Genomic DNA, 17,578 nt, shown 5'->3' with positions numbered 1-17,578 from the left:
CCTTTTATAACCAGGATACATTTCCTTTGGTCAAATTTTATATATATATATATATACATATATATATATGTGTGTGTGTGTGTGTGTGTGTGTGTGTGTATATATATATATACTTAACAGTGGTTAAAATTTAATAATTTTAAGTCTAAAGGGTTTACAATATGAGAAAATGGGTTTCTATTTACCAGGAGAAACTGTTACGGTTAATCATTAGAGATATTCAATTATTTAATTTAATTAAAGCTACTGATAAGCCTGTCTGCCATTAGTGACCACTGCACCTGTTATAGAAACACACATCACCAAACTGTGTGCTCTGTGAAAAGGGAAACACTACAATGAAAAAACAGAATCCTCTAGCAAAAAGGGCAATGTCAGGTTGAAAACCAGGCCAGATAGTTAGTGTCCCACAATTCTCATCCAAATCAAAATTCACTGGTTCAAATGAAACTAAATAAAAGTTGAAAACAGAAATAACGTTCAAAAGACTGATGACTAGCTGAGGACTAGCTTTGCACTAGTTACTAGGTCACTTATTAATCATTAGGTGAATCATAAGATGTGAGTCACTGGAATCAATGCATTCTAGATAAGAGTTAAAGAACACAAAAAGAAAAAAATGAATTAAGGCATATAAACAGTAGCCTAATTTTAATAATGTTATTTAACATATCTATTAGGAGTTTTTTTATTATCTGTATACAATATTATTTTCACATGTGGGCAGGAGCGGGGTAAATAGAGAGAACCTAAGAAATCCTGTAAAATTATTATAAATTATATACATATATATATATATATATATATATATATATATATATATACACAAACACACACACACATATATACACATATATATATACACACATATATTTTTTTCACCATTATTCTTCGCCAGCTGTATATTCCTAGTAAATACTATGAGACAGTATGAAATATTCAAGTTCATTAACTTGAATATCTTAGCAACTTCATTAACTTGAACACATCTTCACGAAAATAAGTCTTTGAGCACTTTTTAGTGATACCCATGTGGTCCTTCAGAAGTCCAGGGAGAAAGATGTCCATTATTCAATGTCTTAAGTTGCTTCTGTACTTTAGGTTTCATAAATCCTCACAGAGTTGAAGCAGGCATCACCATCTCATTACCACTGATCAAAGCTTCCCACAACAAAGCCCTTTCGTCCAATTTTAAAAGACAATAAAAGGATTAAAATAATTTTATAATACTAGAGCTGGAAGACACTTTGATGAACACAGTTACAAAACCTTATTCTACAGAGGAGAAAACCAAGCCACAGAGAAGTTCAATGAAGATGATGATGAAAAAGAAAATGACACGGACAAAAAAAAAAATCATAGGCCCAAGAATAGAATGTAACCATGCTCCAAACCATGACAATTCCTGTTCTGCCACAATATACTTCTTTTTTCCAGTCCTTCTCTATGCAAAGAATAAATAAATTACAAATTATACAACTTGTGTTATGACCTGAAAATGTTTTTACACTTCTCTTGAAGCAACATGCATTTTCATTTCATAAGCCCTACAATTTTCTGCGATAGCATACAACCAATTCTTGTTATTGAGAAACCTTTGCTTATTACATTTTGTTAAAGACCAAAGATGACGGCCTCTCTCAATAGTATATCTTGTGGGGAAAAGACAGGATGAACCAGAAGAGCGCAGAGCCCATGATCAAGCTTAAAGATAGGGAATGGTGGTAACTCTAGTCTTCTGTTATCATTTTAACAGAAGTCTTTCTAGGGACAGGGTAGGGGAATATGAAACACCTACAGGTAAACAAACTGGGGCCAATTCAGTTGATTCCAAAAAATGCACCAAAGATGTATAGCTGGCTTCATTCCAGACAGTGTCCCACCTCTATAAGCTTATCACCATCATTCTAGGAAAGATGCCCGCTTCTCTCTGCCCTGGCCTCTGTTAACACAAAACCAATTACCACTGAAAGGTGAATCTCTCCCATGGCAGACAGGCTAAGCAAACTCTGAACCACAAGGACTGGTCAAGAAAGCCTCCTAACACTGATGGTTTTCAATATGGTTTTATGAATAACCTGTGCAATTTTAGAGAGAAACAACTTTTTTGCATATTAATAGATAAGGAAGAGAAATCCACATTAATCCCACAACCCATTGTTCTTTGAATAATATTTTTATTTAAAATTTAAATTTATAATGAGCATAATTTTTTTTTACTTTTCAGTCAAAAGTAAATTGGGCAGAAAACAAAAAGTAGTGATACAGAGGGTTATTTTGGAGATTAACTAGGTAATATTCTTTAAACTTGATATGTAATATTAATAGTCAGTATATAAGCATTCACCATTGCTTTTGTTATTGTGACGCTTGAAATGAACCTTATGAAAACCACAATGACAAAATATGCTTTATATCTGGGAAAGATTAAATATATTGTGCCAGTGCATTTCTCTACTGAAACCAGTCATACTTTTGGAAGTACAGACAGCTGTATTCCATGTATCAAACTGCAAACACCATGGTAACCACTATTCCTAGGCAACTGTAGAATGATGTGTGTGGTCCACTTTCCATATGATAAGAGGAGAGTGGAGGGGAAAATAAAAGATTACCCGATGATCTGGATTAAAAAACAGTATATTTCTTAAAGATCACAAATACAAACTTTACATATAGAAGAGTACAGCCTTAATTACTCTGTTGAAAAGTAGGATTAAAATCAATTAAGTAAAATGAAGACAAATATATACCTACTCATACAAGCAGATACATCATCTGCTTGTAAACCACTGATATAAAAGTGAGTAAAAGATGAAGACAGCACATATTTTAAAAAATTAAGTTACTTATTAAAAATGAATACTCTAGGTATTAAATTTCACTTGCATAATACTAGATGGCAGAAGTCTCAATTGCTCAATCTTTGAATGTTTGTAGCAGAATGCAAAAGAAGACAAAATGAAATATCCACTAGAGATTATTCCGACTGTGTTTTCAGTCACAACTCAATATCCCAAGAAAATGGCATACCATGTTAGTGGTCAGTGGAAAAGCTGGTGGGTGTTGTATACACATAGCTCTAAACCACAAAGACATACCAAATATGTCAAATGAAAAATTCTCCCAAAGGTTCTATGAATTCTGAGTCAAGATTATCCACAAATTCAACTCTTTTAACTCTTCTTCTAATGTAATAAATCCAGTTTCTGCACATACAGTGCAGAAACTAGATTTCTGAACTTTGTTTTAGTTCCAGAATTATAAGTCACTTTCAATTTAAGTCAAGTCACTGCATTTCTGACTTCCTGTTTTCACACATGTTGGTCTTACTATATATAACTGTATACATTTTCTATACTAATGCATGGGATATGGTTTGTATAAATAAGAGAATGAGTCAAATATTTTATATTTTGTCACAGAATTGACATTTTGAATCATTAGAACCACAAAATGCTCCAAAAGTTCCATTAAAAACTGCCAGAAAATTCTAATTGAAAAGTTTTTCTTTTCAAATGAACATTTTTATAGATAGGAATATATCCACCTTTATAGGGAAAATGACATAAAGCCTGAAATAATGGAGAAAAAGTACAGAAAAGTTTAAGGACATGAAATTGACAGTGAAATATATATTCTATAAAATACAGTCTTAAATGGGGAAAATTTTAGGTACGGAACTATTCTAAGAAAAATTTAGACTATTTTACTAATTTTAAACTTTTATGAATCCTTTTTGGAAACTGCACAATCAGTTGTCAAAATCAGCTCAGAAAATCAACAGCCTATAATGTGAATAATTTCAGTATAAGTTCCAAAAACACAATCCAAATATCTTAATTTGCCAATATTGAGAAATGTCTTAGAGGAATTAGGCAGATTATTAAATACGGGCAGCCAAAAAAAAATATAAAAGAGATGTGTTTGACAATTTTTTTCAAGATACAGATGAACTAACTTATTGGTAAGCCTTGACTGTGGGAAACACAGTATTAGTGACTTTAAAAGAACACTAAAATGAACTCAAAGCTCAAAATGGATAAAACTGCTAATTATAAATCACTCTCAGACATTACTGGTATTTATCTCTCTTTCTCTATTTTCTGTCACTTTACTCATACAAAGTAAGCATTTGTATTTCTAATATAACATAAATATTTCCAAAATTTGCTTTCTGCTTTAGTATAGTTTGGAAGAAAAAAAAATGGAAAAGATTACAACACTGTACTTCTGTTAAACAGCATACCCTTGTAGTTTATTTTGCTTCACAGACAATGAAAATCATAGGATATAAGTGTATCTAAAATTCTTTGCATACTTAAGAACAGATTTGTACAAATATTTTTTCTTCCAGTTATATTTTCCCCAACATGCCTATACTTTCAATCACATAAAATAGTGACTTGTTAAAATTCAAAGTTCAGCCAGGAGTGGTGGCATCTGTAATCGAGTAACTCAGGGGGCTGAGGCAGGAGGATTGCAAGTTCAAGACCAGCCTCAGCAAGTAATCAGTAAACTAAGTAATTGATATGCTTTGCTGAATTTTCTGAATGTCTGTATATAAGTAATGTCAATCCAATGGTTAATTATATTTATATGCACAGTGTAATATATAATATAATGTTTTAGGTGTTCATCCTTGATTTTGAAATATAAGGTTGTCAAAATTCTGGATTTTCTATAAAATACTAAGACAAACATTGCTAAAAGCCATGTGGTTCAGTTATCATAAAACTAAATATAAGCAACCTATGTTATCCAAGTGTTTCAGAAAATTCAACAAATACAAAACTGAAATAAATACTAAAATTTTGTGATATGACAAATTCTCATTGTATATAATATACTTGGATATGTGGAAGCTCTACTTATTAATGTTTGTCAATTCTCTATACTATACCACCAATTCTCTTGAATACCTACATTGTCATAGGATTTTGCTGGAGAACACAATTCCTGCCCTATAGCTGGAAGAGGACAAAAGAAAAATTTAACAGAGCTTTAAGCTTTAAACAATAACAATTTAACCCTAATATTTATCTTTAGATGACAGGGTAAGTAAATCCTGTTATATCCATCAATGTAATATTATTCAATCTTTAAACAAGGGAAGCCCTTTATGTTCTAATAAGGATATCCAAAATGAATCATTAAATACCAAAAGTGAGGAATAACATGGTATAGGTAGCACATGACCATGGGAAAAGAACAATTGATAGTATGAGTATTGACTTGAATGTGCATACATTCATTAGCTCTTGAAAGGGACTTGAACTGTCAATATTGGTTGCCCTTGGGCAGAAGAATTTAGTTGAGTACAAAGCAGAAAAAGATGATTTTCACTGTATTCCCCTTTTTATCTTTAGCATTATGCAATATGTGAACATACTACCTAAACATATACATAAAAAATAAAAAAAGCACAAGGGAGACATGTTAAGAGAAAGTAAAAAGTATTCTATGCTAAAATCTGAAAAAAAATTCTTCATTAAGTTAAAAAAAAAAACAAACCAGGACCCACTGAATGGGATAGTAGGAATGAATGTAAGGAAAAGACACTGAGATGCCTAGGCAACCAAGAATTCATGTGTGTGCATACATGCACTTTTGTAAGTGCAATCGGGCCATTCAATTATGAAAGGAAAGGAAGCAGGATTTCACATGAGAGACAATAAGTCAAATCTTGTGGTCAGAGTTAAAAGCATCCTGAAAATGATGAGAATTAAAAGTTTAAAAGTTATGATCAGTCTGTAAAGAAACTTGAGACCCAGAAAATCAATCACAGCAAACTGCGGTTTCTGAACTGGGAAGTGATAATTAAAAAATAGAAATGTGGCAGCTTGCTCCATTTAGAGCATCCTGAGGATAAGTTCAATACTATTTCTCACCTTATTCTGCCTGGATTTTCCTAGGAATGACTTCAGCAAAGGAAATGGAAGACATTATGAAGGGTGACAATGAGAAGAATTGGTTTCTAAGTAGATGTGAAAGAATAAGGAAAAAAGTAAAAAATGATCTTTAGCTTTTCAGTCTAGGAGGGAAAAAATGATTTTGGTTTTAAATATGTTGGTTTATAAGTGTAATGAGTCACTAAGTAACAGTGAGGTCAAAGAAGAATACCAGGATTGGAGTTAAAATTGGAGTTACTGATATATTGGTTTCCTATAACTGCTATAATAAATTACCATGACTGAGTAGCTTAGATCAACCCAAAGTTCTTCTTTCATGGTTTGAAAGGCCAGAAATCTGAAATCAAGGAAATCAAGGTGTTGGAAAGGCCATGATCCCATGGCTTCTGCTGGCTGCTGGTGATCCTTGGCTGCATGCAGCAGCATGGCATCACCTTTGCTTTGTCTTCACTTTAAGTGCCCTCTCTGTGGACGCATCATTGGCATACTCACCAGTGGATTTGGGTCTAACTTAAAATTAAGATGCTCTCATCTCTACACCCATAAGTACGTCCACAAAACACTAGTTTTAAATATGACTTCATTTATTTAAGACCTGGACATAGGGGGACACTATTAAAATCACATAGTGAAAATTATCAGCCCATGGATTTAACAAAAGAACAGATGTGCTGCCTCTTAAAGAGTAGAGTGAACATAGTGAATCATGAATTCAGGTATCTCCAATTCAGACAATGGGTGAAAGAGTGACAGCAAGGAAAATAAAAAAAGGATGTGGTTAAAGTATAAGAAGTTGGTTCCTAGCAGGGTACCATAGTATACACCTGTAATCCCAGGGACTCAGGCAAGAAGACTGCAAGTCCAAAGCCAGCATCAACAACTTAGTGAGACTCTGTCTCAAAATTAAAAATAAAAGGGCTTTTGATGTTGCTCAGTGATAAAGCATCATTGGTTCAATCCCCATCTAAAAAAAAAAACAAAAACTGACTCCTCCTGGACCTGTGCAAGGTACGGAGGTACACAGTGAGATGCAGCAGAAGATAAAAAATCAGGACCAAAGGGTGACTATTCACATCAAATATGGCCAGGGATGTAAGGAAAAGGCACTAAGATGCCTAGGCAACCAAGAATTCATGTGTGTACATACATGCACTTTTGTAATGAATAGATAAAAAATGGTTCTTCAGGTTCTCTAGGGAAAAACAAATAATTCTGGGTTCTGCTGAACAATACATCAAAGAACTATCCAGATGTCCAGATCAAAAGAAAAAATAATTAAAAATTGTATAAAGATGTGTAATTTGCCAAAGGCAACATACTAAAAAAAGATTACTTAACACAGGGCACCAAGTGGTCATAGAGCAGAGGGCGAGAATCAAAATAAATAGCTTTCAGTAAGGTCACTGGTAGCACAGTCCAGAATTTTAAGAGACAACCTAGACCTCCTGGGGAGCCAAGTACAAAGGAAGTTCACTGGAATGGATTGAATGAGGAAATCCAGAAGATTTATAAGAAGGGGCTATGATGATTTCTATATACAGAAAAAGATGCTTTGGTAACTACTTGAGAGTATAATAACTTACACACTTAGGATGTAATTTTAGGGTAAATTCAAGTATAAAAAAATCCTGAAAATGCTTTTGCTATGAAGAAATGCAAACGAGCTACAAGTACAAAATGAAGTCTCTGACCCTGACTTGGTTATAGATTTCCTTGCTGGTTCAATCTGATCCTTCCACACACCCAGGCAAGCTATTGTATTCAGGAACTGAATCTCTAGACAGGGTCCTCCACCTGACTGATGGACTCCCACACTCATTTTAAGACTGAACTCAAGATCACCTAGATTTACTCTACTACCAAGCAGTAACCCTGGAAAACTTTGTCAGAAAAATGACTCCATCACAGAAAAAAATTCCTGGTTTATGAGATTTTATACCACAAACATTAAACTAGACGTCTTAATAGAAATAAGAGAGTTGATTTTCTAAGTAACAACTTCATTAAGCATTTCTTTAAAGATGTGTTTCTATTCAAATTGCTATGTTCTAAAGACACACATGATAGTTTACAAAAAAAACTAAAATCAAGTTGCTGGGTTTTCTTAAATTAAGAAAGTCCCCAAATGCATATTAGGTGATGGGAAGAGTTCATTTCTTGAGGCTAGAATTTACTAAACTTCTGAGGAGGAAATAAAATCCTTCAACCAGATATGAGAAGACCACTTGTTGTCTTGAATACTTCAAAATAAAAATTGCTCTCAAAGTCATTTAAATCATTGTGTGATTACAAGCAACATAATACATCATCTTATGTTCAATCACATTTACTTGAAAAATCATCTACCTTCCACATGAATAAAGCAAGAATGTACAGATTGCTTAGTCATAAAAAGCTGTTTGCTAATAGGTTCCCAAATTTAGGATTAAAGGGAACCAATAATAATAGGGGAGTAAAAATAAGACAATAAAGAAGAAGAAGAAGAAAAATAAAACTTAAAGGAAAAGGTACACATAGAAAAATGATTTGAACATAAGAACACATAAAGGTAATCACAATATGTTCTATTAAAAGGCTCATTTTAAAAAATAGAGTATTGATTTTAGGTAGACAACAGTATTTTTTCTGGAGAATCTCAAAATTAGGTAAAGAAGACATACAAATTAGAAGCCCATGAATTAGCACAAAGAGTGTTGTTTAAAAACATTTTCATTTGAAAATGCTTATTTTCAAATGATATACGCATATACGTATAATATATATGCATTAAGTAAGACAATGTTTATAGACCAGCTATTTGCTTGAAAAAAAAGCTCCTTAAAATAGCAACTTATTCTTCATTGCATCAAACTACATATAATCTTTTCCCAGTACCAATTTTAGTTAAGTACTTATTCATGTTATTACATATTAATAACTGTTACTAACATTCTTGGGGGTCTAAGTTACGTAACCTTGTCTCATCCTGTAAAACAAAACTAACCTACCCACCTTATCAGTCTCCTCCACACTTGTGGATTTCACCACACAAGAAGCTGGCCTCTCCTGTATGTTTGTAAGGTCCTCAGGGGTACTCTGAGATGCTGGCATTGGAAGCAATGGAGCACGACTCTTCTTGGGTGCATCCGATAGCAGGATGTTTGAAACATATGGTTTGGAAATAGTATTGGACCTCAAAAAAGTTGGGCGGTGCTTATTTATTAGAGGGGTTGCAGGAGCACTTGCAGTCTAATAAGAAAAAGACAGTGTCTATATGCAATTTCAAGATAAATACCACTTATTTTATACAAGATTTGAAGACTCTTCTAAGATATTGGCTAAGAAAATACTTACTTGCTCCCACTTTTTCTTACTACATTGAAAAAAACTTAAAAAAAAAAACCCTTTATTTTCTTTTTCCTTCATAATGTCCAGGTTTTGTGATATTTGGCAGGATTGAAAAAAAAAGAAAGTCATCTTACTTTGGTACAGAGAGTTGAATATTCACTTCCAAGTTTTTCTTCTGTTACTTTCCTTCTAAAGCCTTATCTAATATGCTAGGCATGGAGGTATATGCCTAGAATCCCAGTAACTCAGGAGGCTGAGACAAAAGGATCACAAATTTAAGGCCAGTTTCAGCAACTAAGCAAAATCATCTCAAAAATTTGTTTTAAAAAAGAGGGGGTAATAGGGAAGGTAACTCAGTGGTAAAGCACTCCTAGGTTCAATCCCTAGTACCAAAAACTTTAAAAATAAATAAAAACAAAAACTTAAGCAGTAATAAAAGTTGTCATTATAATCTGAAATGAATCACTCAGGACTACTTTTATCAAATTCTCAAAGAAACAAATATTCCTGTTTCACAACATAGGAAACTTAAACTAATATATACTCAGGATCAATAATCACAACTTAGACATACACTCAATTCTTCATGACTCAGCCAGTGTTGCATAATTACCAACATTTCAGAAGTATAATGAAAGCAGTACTAAGATGGAATTTTATAACTAAGAGTACATACATTTAAAAAATCACCACAGTAAACACAAATAATCCAATGATATTTCTCAGGGCATTAGAAAAACAGCAGCAAACCAAGTCCAAAATCAGTAGCAGGAAATAAATCATAAATATCAGAACATGAAATAAATTAATAGAAAGGATAGAAAGTATCAATTAAACTAAAAGGTGGTTCTTTGAAAAGCTAAACAAAATTGACAAATACTTAGCTAAACAAACCAAAAAAAAAAAAGAAAAGAAAACCCAAACAAATAAAGAGATGAAAAAAGGATAATATGACACATATCACTGAAATTCATAGGATCATTAGCAATATTGAGTAAAACTATATACCAATACACTGGAAATTCTAGAAGAAATTAACAAATTTCTGGGCCCAGATGACCTACCACAATCGAACCAATAGGACATAAAAAAAATCTAAATAGATCAATAATAAGCAATGAGATTGAAGCAGTAATAAAGAGTTTCCCAACAAAAAAGTATAAGAACCAGAGAGATTCATTAATGAAGTTTTACCAGATTTTTAAAGAACTACCATCAATGCTCCTCAAACTATTCCATGAATTAAAATGGAAAGAAACCCTTTCAAACTCATTCTGCAATGTATCACCCTGTTACCAAAATTTCATGAGGATACAACAACAAAAAATCTATAGACCAATGTCCCTGATGAACATAGATGATATATATCCTCAATAAAATACTTTCAAATGGAATTCAACAGCACATTAAAAAGAGCATATATCAGGCTGGGGATGTGGCTCAAGAGGTAGCGCGCTTGCCTGGCATGCCTGCGGCCCGGGTTCGATCCTCAGCACCACATACAAACAAAAATGTTGTGTCTGCCGAAAACTAAATAAAATAAAATAAAAAAATTAAAAAAAAGAGCATATATCATGATCAAGTTGGTTTCATTCCTAGGATGCAATGATGGCTCAATATATATGAATCAATAAATGGAATACACCATACAGCACATAAATAGAATCAAGAATAAACATTACATGATCATCTCAATAGATGCAGAAAAAGTCCTTGGTAAAATTCAACAGTCCTTCATGATTAAGTTCTGAATAATTAGATATAGAAAGAAGAAACCTTATTATAATAAAAGTTATATATGATAAACCTATATCCATCATCATTCTGAATGGGGAAAAACTGAAAAAATTTCCTCTAAAATCAGGAAACAGAGTATCTATTCTCAACCTTTTCATTCAGTACATTGCTTGAAATTTTAGCCACAGCAATTAGGTAAGAAAGATATATAAAGTGATATAAATATGAGGAGGAAGTTGAATTATCCCTATTTGCAGATAATACAATTATATTCTGAGAAAATCCTAAAGATTCCACCAAAGGACTCAAAACTGATAAATAAATTCAGCAAAGTAGTAGGGATACAACATCAATATACAAAAATCACTAGCTTTTCTATGTATCAGTAATGAATGGACTGAGAAAGAAATCAGTATTTCTTGAACAAGGAGGCGAAAGATTGCTACAGTGAAAATTGGAAAGTAGTGAAGAAGAAGATTAGAGAGTAGAAGATGTAAAGATCTTCCATGTTTATGGATTGGAAGAATTAATATTGTTAAGACAGCCATAGTACTGAAAGTGATCTATAGATTCAATGCAATCACAATCAAAATACCAATGACATCTTTCACAGTTCTTCACAGAAATAGAAAAAAAAAATCCTAAAATTCATCTGGAATGAACAAAGACCACAAATAATCAAAATCATTCTGAACAAAAGGACTTTACTTTAAAACATACTATAGAGACCCTCATCAGTATACACAATATGAAGATGTGAATTTGGTGTCAACATACCTTATATACAATCAAAGATATGATAAATTGTGGTATAAAGGTGTATTAAGAATTGTAATGCAAAAAATAAATAAACAAATGGCTACACAAGCAAATAAATAAAGTATACTACAGAGCTATTTTAATTAAAAAAACTGGCATAGACATAAAAACAGATATACATGGATACAACAAAAAAGAATATAAACAGGCTGGAGTTATGGCTTAGCAGCAGAGTACTTGCCTAGCACATGTGAGGCCCTGGGTTCGATCCTCACTACCACATTAAAATAAAGGTATTGTGTCCAACTACAACAACTACAACTAAAAAAATAAATATTAAAAAAAGAATATAAACATAAATAAGATATATCTCCCTATTTACAGATAATACAATTATCATTACAATTTCTCTTTCTCTCTCTCTCGATATATATATATATATATAGAGAGAGAGAGAGAGAAATTGTATATATATATATATATATATATATATATATATATATATATATATATATATATGAATTGAGGACCCAGAAATAAACCTATGTATCTTCAGACAGCTGATCTCAATAAAGTGCCAAAAATCATATACTGGAGAAAAGCCTTTTCAACAAATGGTACTAAGACAACTGGATATCCACATGCAGATGACTGAAACTAGATTTCAATCACCCTGAAGAAAAATCAACTCAAAATGGATCAAAATCTTAATTTAAGACATAAAACTTTGAAATTACAGGAAGAAAACATATAGGAAACACTTCAAAATACTGGAACAGGCAATGATTTCCTTAATAGTACTCTGATATCTCAGGAAACAAAAACAACAATTGACAAATAGGATTACAATAAATCAAAACTCTGCTGCACAGCAAAGGAAACCACCAAGAGAGCGAAGAGGAAATCTATAGAATGGGGGAAAATCTTTGCCAGCTATTCGTCTGACAGAAAATTAATCTTCAGAAAGAACAAATATTCCAATCAGTAACTGGACCAATGATCTGAACAGACATTTCTCAAAAGAATACAAATACAAGACAAAAATATATGTAAAAATAATATCTTTAGCCTTAATAAATCACAAAAAACTACATGGAGATTCCTGTCACCCTATTCAGAATGGCTCTTGTCATATAAATAAACAAACCAAAGCAAAAGCAAAAAATAAAATAACAAATGCTAGTTGAAATGTGGAAAAATATGAATCTGTATAAACTGTTGATGAAATTGCAAATTAGTATAGCTGGTATGTAAAACCATTTACAGATTCTTCAAAAAACTAAAAATAGATTTACCATAAAATCCAACTAGAGCTGGGCATAGTGGTGCATACCTATAATCCCAGCAGTTTGGGAGGCTGAAGTAGGAGCATCAAAAGTTCAAGGCCAGCCTCAGCAACTAAGCAAGGCCCTAGCAACTTAGTGAGACCCTGTCTCAAAATAAAAATAAAAAGACAGGGGATGTCAATGGCTAAGTACCCCTGGCTTCAATCCCTAGTTCCCCGCTCCCCACCACCACCACCAAAAAAAAAAAAAAAAAAAATCCAAATAGAACATTCCTTAGTGTTTTTTCAAAGGGTTAAAGGTGGGAAGGAGATGAATTGAAGTAGAAAAGGAATTATTGGTAAGGGGGAAGGATACTGGGGGGTGGGCAAAGAGCAAGAGAAAGTAGAATGGAGGGTAGACATGATCAAAATATGATACAAGTATACATGCAAATGTCAGAGTAAAACCCATTACTTTGTATAAGATATATTGATAATAATAATAATAATAATAATAATAAATGCACAAGTTGATCTTGAAACAATTAAGAAAACTGGGAAAATATATTGGAGTTCATATTAGAGGGACTCAAGATGGTTTCCAATGCAAAAATCTGAACAAATTTGGTGTCATGATTCCATAATTGAAACAAGCACATATTATGTGCTTTCATAATAATACTAAGAAAAGAACTCTTCCTCATGTTCATGCTAGAGAACAAGTTCATTATTTAAAAAAAAAATCCAGTAAAGAGAAAGAAATTATCCCATTTTCCTATGACCTTTTCTGACTGAATTTGATCTAGAGAGTCAAATTGCTGATATGAGTGAGTTTGTTTTATAGAAATATTTCAACAAACAGTTAAAAGTAATGTTTACATACACTCTTGTCCTTTATCAATTACTGTCTAAGATACAGACAATAATTGTTGATGACTAACATTAGAAAAGATGATAACATGTTACTGTCAGTTAATGGTAACACAAAAATAATACCTATGAAGTGTTCTTTCTTTTTTCTCTATTTTTTGGAGGCAGAGTCTCCATATGTTGTACAGGCTGACTCCTGGGCTCAACCAATCCTCATACCTCAGCCTCCAGCGTAGCTGAAACTACAGGCAAGTGCCACCATGCCTGCCTACTATATTCTTGCCAGAGATGTGTCATTAAAACCTGATTAAGGCTCTAGATTTAATGGTCAAATTTCAGGAAATAGAGGAAACAAAGAAACATGTGACAAGGATACATCACCAAAATTTTGAGTAAGACAAACTATAAAACAAATGACCTGGTTTTGTCAACAAACTAATTGCAAATAAAAAAAAATTAGGACAGGAATAAATTTAAAAAGCATTCTTTTACAAAAAACAAGGGTTTTATAGCAAATCACAATGTAATTTCAATGACATTGAAAACAAAGCACTGTGTGTCAAAATTTGATATAGCTAAAGCAGAGCATAGTAAATATACATTCTTAAATGTTTATTTAAAACAAACGTTCAATAAATGAAATAAATCATGATAATGTAGGAACTTCTCTAGGAAGGAAAAGATAGTACCAATAAATATTAATGCAATATTCTTGATAACATTAAAGAAAAACTATATTCCACAAATTAAAACTCATATCTCATAATCCAAATATTAATTAAGTAGCATGCATTCTGCATGAAAAGCCTAACAATAGTAACAATTAATAATGATAAACAGGTGGATAGGACTTTATGTTTAAAGAATTTTTCATAGGCCCATTTTACTTCTTAGAACATCTTTTTGAAGGAGTTATCATTAGTCATAATTCTAAGCCCTTCTTATTTGAGTAATGCCAGCATTTACCCTATAGATATAAAGAAATATAAGCAATGTTATCACTTGAATTCACATCCAAGGAGCAAGGTGATCAGAGATTTGAATAACTTGCACAAAGATACACAGGTTATACATGGTAAAACTAAAACCAATATCTATTTAAAGACTTTCTGTAATACTTGTGGTTTTTCTTTTTTATGCCGCTATTTCATTTTAAGATAGAATCCCCTAATAAATAAAATATATACACACACAATTAAGTTTAGTTAGAAGAACAGGTGGAAAATTCATATGGTGGCACAATAAATAATATAACCAGAGTGCCAAGCATGGTGGCACATGCCTGCAATCCTAGCTATGGAGGAGGCTGAGGCAGGAGGATCACAAGTTCAAGGCCAACTTGGGCAATGTAGGGAGACCATGCCACAAAATAAAGCAATTCTTACAAGGGCTGGAGATACAGCTCAGTGAAGAGCACCCTTAAGTTCAGTCCCTAATACTGGGAGAATATTTACTTATTTATCTGGAGAGTATTTCAAATAATGATTTTTCCAGACATCTTGTCATCCTCTGCACTAGTTAAACCCTTCTTCCCTAAAGTTCTAAGTAGGGATCACTACAAGTCAAAGTGAAACACAAAAACAAGTGAAAATTTGAGCCTATTTTAAAAAACAACTTGATACTATAGTTTCCAATGATACCAAACAACCTAAGAGCTGAGGACACTTAATAGCACTTTGGATTGACCTGTAGACACTGTTAAAAAAAAAAAAAAAAAAAAAAACCCTTTCTTAATCTTATTCAGAGCATTCAGTCATCTGTAAAATCACATACTTCCACTGCTGGAAGGGATAGTAGCAATCTATATATTCAACAGCTTTAAAATGAGGTACAAAGGATTATGAAATTTGCTTAGAGTGGCAAAGTTAGGGGCAGAAGCCAAGTGCAAGTAACTGCTGTATCTGGAAGGAACACAGAAACCATTTTTTTCCAATTCTTGTGCGTAAAGGCAGACGGGGGAGGGGCGCTTACCTCCAGCGCTTCAAAAGGGACAAAGCTGGTCCTGGAAAACCCATCGAGGATGTCCTCTTTGGCCAAGGTGGACTCACTCTGCTTTCTCCGCAGGGGTCTGAGCAGGACCAGGCGGAGGACTAGGCTTCCCATTCTCTTCCTTGTTGGAGCCTGATGACGAAGCCAGCAAGGGCGCCTGAGTCTGGCCGGCCCCGCCATCCAGAGCCAGCCCCTAGACGGACCCGGGAGCGCATCTCCCAGTCTCACTGCGACCGCCACCGTAGCTTTTTGCGGAGTCCAAGGCCCCGATCCGGTCCATCCATGGCTCTGCCACGCGGGGGTCCCCGCGCTCGCCTCCCGCACGCCACAGGCTCCCGCAGCGGTTGGTCGCACAAAAAAATTGACACGGAGCCCTCCCTCCCGCCGCAAGGCGTCCCTCCGCCCCGCGCACACGCTCGCCGCCCTCACCCGCCAGGGAGCCCGCAAAGGTTGCAGCAAAGTGGGGACTCAAAACTTCGCCCGCCCTGGCGCCGGAGAACGCCCCCGCTGCTGCTCACACAGGAAACTCAACGCCGGACTGCAAGAGGTTCAAGCCGTGCAGCCAGTGGCTGCTGGGATCAGACAGCAGTCAACAGGATCACGTGGGCCGCTGGGGGCCGGAAGCGCTCCGAAGCCCAGGGCCTGCGCGCTGGGGCCGCCGCGTCTGCGCACTGGGGGTTGTGGGGTGCCGCGCGGGGAGGGGGGGGGCGCGGGGGGGCGCGGAGGGGCGCGGGTGAGGGGCGCGGGGCAAGGGCGGCGCGGGGGCTGCCCTCTGCCCTGCTGGGCGCCCCCGACCCTCCTCTCGCACCATGGGTCTTCCCGGGATACTTGCTCCTCCACCCGCCCTAGGAGCCCCAAGGTGTTTCCCCCAGGCGACCCCTGGGGTCGGAGGAGGAGGCTCAGGGTGGGGACGCCGCGGGGCGCTGGGGCCTGGGCGTGACCTGGGCGTGAGCAGGCGCTGCAAAGGGAGTGGGGGTCAGGTCGGGCGAGGTCCCGCAGCGCTCCTGCAAACTTTTCCCCACTTGGCGCCACCACTTGAGGCCAAGCCTCCTGGCGCCAGCCAGGGACATCTTAAGGTCCGTCATATATCTTTTGCAAGGGTTACTACAGAATAGGTATTCTGTAAACACTTGCATAATCTTTAAATTACCTTAGTTGAAAAGCATGCCCTTCTCATAATTTTAATTTGTACATTTCCTATTTTTCAAAGGGGAGTCTCTGGAGTCAGATAACTGAGCTATGAAATCTGGCTCTATCAATATATCATTTCTGCACCTGGATTATTTCCTTCATCTTGCATTGTCTTGGTACCATCATTTGTAAATGATAAAGGTACCCTTATCTCATGGGGTTGTAGTGATTATTCAATGCATTAATATGTGTAAGAGGCTTTGAATACTGCCTGTTATACTGTAAGTACTTAATAAGTGCTAGTTAATGCTTTTGTTATTCAAACAATATTCTAGTCTTGGTAATTTCTCAACTTCCTGTAGAATCTTCTAAGTTTATAAAATATGCTGTATTATATGTATTCTCCATCTTCTTTATTCCCAGATTCTGTATTTGCCTTCTTGCTCAAATTTATTTGAAACCCACAAATCCATTCCAATGGTGCTTTCATAGATATTTGTAGACACACACAGAGTGATGGCAAGAAATTTGAGTTACTGTAAAATGATGTTCAGCTACATTCAAACACGGTGATCACACTGCCTTGTTT

At 35.0% G+C, this 17,578-nt stretch overlaps 1 pseudogene across 1 annotated transcript in view; it reads right to left on the bottom strand.

The window, feature by feature from the left end:
* Positions 1–9,368, bottom strand: part of LOC143388897 (cordon-bleu protein-like 1) — a 40,760-nt pseudogene extending 31,392 nt beyond the window's left edge. Inside the window, exons 1-2 of the transcript XR_013090084.1 lie at positions 9,246–9,368; positions 8,904–9,140 (exon numbers count right to left, since the gene is read on the bottom strand). The product of XR_013090084.1 is annotated as a cordon-bleu protein-like 1 (transcript). The remainder of the gene's footprint in view (positions 1–8,903; positions 9,141–9,245) is intronic.
* Positions 9,369–17,578: the final 8,210 nt, after the last annotated feature.

This window comes from Callospermophilus lateralis, unplaced genomic scaffold (assembly GCF_048772815.1).
Source record: "Callospermophilus lateralis isolate mCalLat2 unplaced genomic scaffold, mCalLat2.hap1 Scaffold_45, whole genome shotgun sequence".
NCBI lineage: Eukaryota > Metazoa > Chordata > Mammalia > Rodentia > Sciuridae > Callospermophilus > Callospermophilus lateralis.
This window is presented reverse-complemented; position numbering and strand designations above follow the sequence as displayed.